The sequence below is a fragment of the Apodemus sylvaticus genome, chromosome 7 (genome assembly GCF_947179515.1).
Source record: "Apodemus sylvaticus chromosome 7, mApoSyl1.1, whole genome shotgun sequence".
NCBI lineage: Eukaryota > Metazoa > Chordata > Mammalia > Rodentia > Muridae > Apodemus > Apodemus sylvaticus.
The window spans coordinates 114,580,444-114,586,747 of NC_067478.1; the positions used below are offsets into that span (position 1 = coordinate 114,580,444).

Sequence of the window (6,304 nt, forward strand, 5' to 3'; positions counted from 1 at the left end):
GGTCAAATTTGAAGAAAGTTCCATGAGGTTCTGAGGATTGTTTTGGGGTGAAATATATGTAGATATCTTTTAGGTCCATTAGACTCATAACATCAGTCAGTGTTATCTTTCTGTTTAGTTTCTGTCTGTCTGCTGTCTGTCTGGACTGTCCATTGGTGAGAGTAGGAGGTTGAAGTCTCCCAATATTAATGCATGGCATTCATTATGTAATTTAAGCTTTAGTAATGTTTATTTTACAAATATGGGTGGACTTGAAAAAATATTCAGAATTATGACAGTATCATGGAGGATTTTTTGATGAGTATGAAATGTCCTTACCCATCTCTTTTGATTGTTTTTAGTTTAAGTTCTATTTTACTAGATATTACAATGACTACTCCAACTTGCTTCTTGTTCCTGTTTACTTGGGAAATCTTTTTCCAGTCTTTTATTCTCAGGTGATGTCTATTTTTGTTGCTAAGGTGTGTTTCTTGTATGCAGTAGAATGATAGATCCTGGTTCTGTATTCATTTTGTTAGAATGTGTCTTTGTTGTTAGAGAACTGGGTCCATTGGTGGTGATATTAATGACCAATGATTTTTAATTCCTGTTCTAAAAATGTGGAAGACTTGATGAATTTGTGTGTCATCCTTACACAGAGGCAATGCTAATCTTTTCTGTATCATTCAAATTTTAGTATATGTTCTTCCAAAGTAAGCACACTATGAAAATTATTTTTAAAATAAATTATTTAAATATATACAGGAAAATTAACAAGATGTTATAGCCCCAAATTAAAAAGGTATTTTTGGTTGTAAGGCAAGTAAGTAGATCAACTTAATAATTATAAAAACTAAATTTTGTATGGTTAATTCAAAGTCTACAATATAGTACTTCTTAAAGGCACATTATGAAATAATCATCATGCTGTACTGGAATCTACTGGAAGAAGTGCATATCACTAATAGCAGTAAAGAGTTAATATTAATATGTATTTCTTAAATGTCAAAAAAAATATCCTAATAAGATTTGTGTCTTTGATATTAAAGAAGGAACATCAAGAACCCCACATACTGGTTTTCAATTAGATAGATTATAAGGAATTCACATTCATCTATACATTTTAAAAGCATTCACAGATGAATATATGGATCAATGGTTGTGATCAGCAATAGTCTCTGTAGCTTAAAATCAAAACTATTCTTCTAAAAGTTCTGCATGCACAAAGCCTTAAACGAGTTTAAACCTGTTAAACTCCCTGCACAGAGAATGGGAAAGTGGGCAAAATGTCTCATTATGGAAAAAGAAGCTATCTGTAATTGATAGCTTCTGGGAGAGAAAAAAAAAACTTTTCTTTAATGGAATAATGTGGTGACTTGAATATGCTTGGCCCAAGGAATGGCATTATTAGGAGGTGTGGCCTTGTTGTAGGAAATGACACTTTGGCATGGGTTTTGAGACCCTTCTCCTAGCTGCCTGGAAGCTAGTCTTCTGCTGTCTGTCTTTGTAATTACATGTAGAACTTTCAACTCCTCCAGTCCCACCTCTTCCTGGATGCCTCATGCTTCCTGCCATGAAGACAATGGACTGAAACTCAGAATTTATAAGCAGCCTTAATTAAATGTTGTTCTCTATATGAGTTGTTTTGGTTATAATACCTCTTTACAGCAATGGAAACCTAACTAAGTCAAGAAACACTGAATATATCAGTCAATCCTGTATGCTCCAGAATAATTGGCCTATACAAAAATTATCTTATAATTCTTGTACTTTCCTGTGAAGTCTTATTGCCCCAGTGTAGAGGAATGCTAGGCCAGGGAAGCAGGAGTGGGTGTTAGTGAGCAGGGGGAGAGGAAATGTGATAGTGGATTTTTGGAGGGGAAATAAGGAAACGATAAAAATTAAATGTTAGTAAAGAAAATATCTAATATAAATATTAAGGAGTTATTTTTAAAAATTCTTGTCTTTGGTTTAGTATTAGTTTTTACTTTCTTTATGGTCCTTTTTGTTTGCTTGCTTGCTTGCTTAGGTTTTTTTCCGAAGATAACAATATAAAGTGGGGTGGGAAGGGAGGAATTAGGAGGAAAATGGGAAAAGAGAAATAATATAGCCAAAATGTATATTTTTATTTTAAAATATAAAAAAAGATTAAAGTGATGAAACATTTTTAGGGAGATGATTTATTATGCCCATTTTAAAAGTGAGTGAAGCGACTAGAGAAATTGTTCAGCAGGTAAGGGCAGCTTTTGCTTTTATAAAGAAATCTGTTTTGGTTCCCAACAACCACATGGGTGGGTTCAGAAAAAATATGTAACTCCCAGTTAAGGTACATGTATGAAGGCAAAATCCTCACAGTTAAAATTAATACATTTAATGATAATTTAAAATAAGAAAAAATGTATAGAAGTGTTTACATAATTTCCTGTACTTTTGTCATTTACATTTTCCAATCAGAATCATAGTGATAAGCAATGACCCAAAGTTATAATAGAAGTATCAATGCTGCATATATATGGTATTGGGTTACTGAGAATTAGACATAAATTTATAGATGTCTCAAAAACTCAAGTTCTTACCTATAAATAATGATTTTGATCAGAAAAAGCAATGTAGCAGTATTAACAGACTACATATGATAAGATTGAATGTCAATAAAACTTTCAATTATTACTTTTATCCTTTTACAATTATATTTTTATCATTTCTTCCTTCTTATTCCCTCTAAGCTTTTGCTCATTTTCAATTTCATGCCTTCCTTTGATTACTTCTGAACATATCTTCCTAAATACCTAAGTATAGGAGAAAAGCCCAGGAGGTCTCAGCAACCCTGCACAAAGAACTACAAACAACTAAGGAATACCGAGAGTGGGAGAAATAATCTTCCTCAGAAAAGAGCATTTTAAGTTACAGAGAATATTGTTGATCACTACCATTGATCCATGTATCCATCTGTGAATATTTTTAAAATGTATAGATGACTGTGAATTTTTTATAATCTATTTAATTGGAAACCAGGATGTGGAGTTCTTGGTGTACCTTCTTTAATATCAGAGAAGCAAATCTTATTAGGATATTTTTTGAGATTTAAGAAATATATATTAAAATTAACTCTTTACTGCTATTAGTGATATTTACTGCTTCCAAATACAGGATGATGATTATTTCATAATGCACCTCTATTAATGTTTATTAGATATTTTATTAATTTATATTTCAAATGTTATTCCCTTTCCTTGCTTCCCCTCCAAAAAACCCCTGTCCCATCCTCCCTCCCTCTGCTCACTAACCCACCCACTCCTGCTTCCCTGACCTGGCATTCCCCTACCCTGGGGCAATAAGCCTTCATGGGTCCAAGGGCCTCTTCTCTCATTGATGTATAATCAGACCATTCTCTGCTACCCATGTGGCTAGAGCCATAGGTCTTTCCATGTGTACTCTTTGGTTGGTGGTTAAGTCCCTTCGGTACTGGGGGTGCTGGCTGATTCATATTGTTGTTCCTCTTATGGGGCTGAAAAGGACTCAAAGAGCTAAGAGGGTTTATAGCTCCATATTGTTTTAATTACAATAGATCTGTAGTATATCTTAAGATCTGTAATTGTAATCCTTCTAGCACTGTTTTTTCCCTCAGTAATTTTTTTGCTAACTTGGAATTTTTAATGTAGAATATGAGTATTAGGGTAGATTTTTTTCTATCTCTGCAAAGGAACAGATGGAGATTTTGGTTGGGATTGCATTGGATCAAGAAATAGTTTTTGTTGAAAAGCTATTTACATAATATTAATTCAACCAATTCAAGGCTGTGAGCTATATTTCTATTTTCTAGTGTCTTTCTCTACTTTCAGAAGTTTTGATTGTAGAGCTTTTTATCTTTATTGGTTAGATTCTTCCTGCTTAGTTTATTCTCTTTGAGATTTTTGCGAAGGAGAGGGTGTCTTTTTCTCTCTCTGTTTGTTGTTGATGTATAGAATAGCTATTGGTTAGTGAAAGCTGATTATATATTCTACCACACTGCTAATTTATTTATTTCTAGGTGCTTTATGTTAGAGGTTTTGAGATTTCTAATATGTAATAACATGTCATCTGAAAACAGGAGTAGTTTGATTTATTATCCTAGTATCTACTTAGTGTCCTTTTGCTTCAGTTAACATTTCAAGCACAATAGAGAAGTGTGGATAGTTGTGAGTCCTTTCTCATTCGTCACATCAATGGGATTGCTTCAGGGTTTTACATATTTAGGATGATGTTGACTGCATGTCATATACAGTTTTCATTAGGTTGAGGTAGGCTCCCTCTGGTCCTACATTCTCTAGGACACTTATAATGAAAGCATAATTAAGGTCGGATTTTATCACATCATTTTTTTCCATCTATTGAGATGATAGTATGATTTTTGTTTTTAAATCTATTTATCTGATTTATTGAATACCTGTGTTGAAGATTCCTGCATCTACTGGATAAAGCCAACTGGACCGTGCAGAATAAGCTCTTTTCATGTGTATTGGTATTCTGCTTGTAAGTATTTTACTGAGCATTTTAAATTTATGTTGACCAGGATTATTGTTCTCTAGTTTTCTTTTTTGGTGAGTCTTTACCACATGTTACTTTTGTGATGATACTGAATTCATAGAAAGAATTCAGAAGTTAAATTTTTTAAATAACTTAAAAAGATTTAGCACTCTGCTGTAAAAATCTGGTAGAAATTAGTTGTCAATCTTTCTGGTCCTGGACAGTGTTAGCTAGAAATCTTTTTATTACTATTTCAACTTCCTAATTTATGATGAATATGTTTAGTTTGATAATTCTTCTAGGCTTAATTTTAGTGAATTGATGAATCTATAATTCATTCATTTCTTTTTTCTTACTCATAATTTAATTTAAAGTAAATTCTTTTGAATTAATTATTTTTATTTACGTGTATTCTAGTCGTTTCTCCTCACTCCCACAGTTCTTCATCCCATTCCTTTTCCCCCAAGAGGGTGCTCTTCTCCCACCAGGCTGTCTCCTTCCCTGGGGCCCCAAGTATCTAGAGGATTAAGCTCATCTTCTCCCACTGAGTCCAGACAAGGCAGACTTCTGCTACATATGTTCCAGGGGCTCAGACCTGTATACGCTCCTGGTTGGTGGTTCAGTCTCTGGGAGCTGAGTTAGTTGAGATTGATAGTCTTCCTATGGAGTCACTCTCCCTTTCAGCTTCTTCAATCCTTCCCCTAATTCAATCATAGGGGCTCCCAGCTTCAGTCCAGTGGTGAGTGGAGCTGCATCTGTCTCAGTCAGATGTTGATAGGGCCTCTCAGAGAACAGGCATGCCAGGCTACTGTCTGTAAGGACATCATAACATTAGTAATAGTGTCAGTCCTTGGTGGCCCCTGCCATGAGAGAATCCCAAATTGGGCTGGTCAATAGATAGCCTTTCCTTCAGTCTCTTCTCTGTATTTATACCTGCAGTTGTAATTACTCCAGACAGGAATAATTCTGGGTTGTAAATTTTTACTGTGTAACCCCATCCCTCCACATGAGACCCTGTCTATTGGAAGTGGATTCTTCAAGTTCCCTCTCCCCACTGTTGGCCATTTTGCAAAACACCACCCCCATTGAATCCTGAGAGTCTCTCACCTCCCAGGTTTCAGGGAATTTCTAGAGTGTCTCCCTGACTCCCACTCCCAGAAGCTGCATATTTCCATTCATTCTCATGTCTTCTTGGCTTCTCTCCTGTTACCACAAATACCATGTGATATTCATCACTATTTCTTAGTAGTATGGTTTGAGGTCAGGGATGGTGAATTCCCCAGAAGTTTTCATACTTAACCTAGTAGAAAATTTTGAAGTGTTCCCTTGTAACAATCATGGTCACTATCTAAAAGAACTATGGTAAATTACTATACAATTATGATATTGGTGTTTTTGTAAAGTAGCTACTTAAGAAAAATGTATTAGATTATGTTTTTATTATATTTTGCTGCAATAGTAATGATTTTTAAATATTAAAATATATTTCCTTTCTGTGTTTTCAAAAAGATTGCTTTATTTTTTCATGATCCTAAACTTCTGATCCCTCATGTTCTGATTTTAGCACTCTGTTAAGTTTACTTCCTCACTAACATCTTCTATAAAAAGAGATTATAACATGGAAACCCATATGTAGAGTAGTAGATTATTGGTCTTGTCATAATTGTGAAAGCTATGGACCTCAAGTGAGAATATTTTACTTGTAACAATTTGGACTTAAAAATAAATGGTTTTCCTTTTTTAATCATTCCTTTTTCTTCTGAGATCATAGAGTAATTATACTTTATGTCATTTATTTTTCCAAAAACTTTTGTTTCTC

General features: G+C 34.1%; 1 non-coding gene across 1 annotated transcript; it reads right to left on the reverse strand.

Moving 5' to 3' along the window:
* Positions 1-593: 593 nt before the first annotated feature.
* Positions 594-700, reverse strand: LOC127690246 (U6 spliceosomal RNA). The gene has a single exon (XR_007978986.1). It is a non-coding gene; the product is annotated as a U6 spliceosomal RNA (small nuclear RNA).
* Positions 701-6,304: the final 5,604 nt, after the last annotated feature.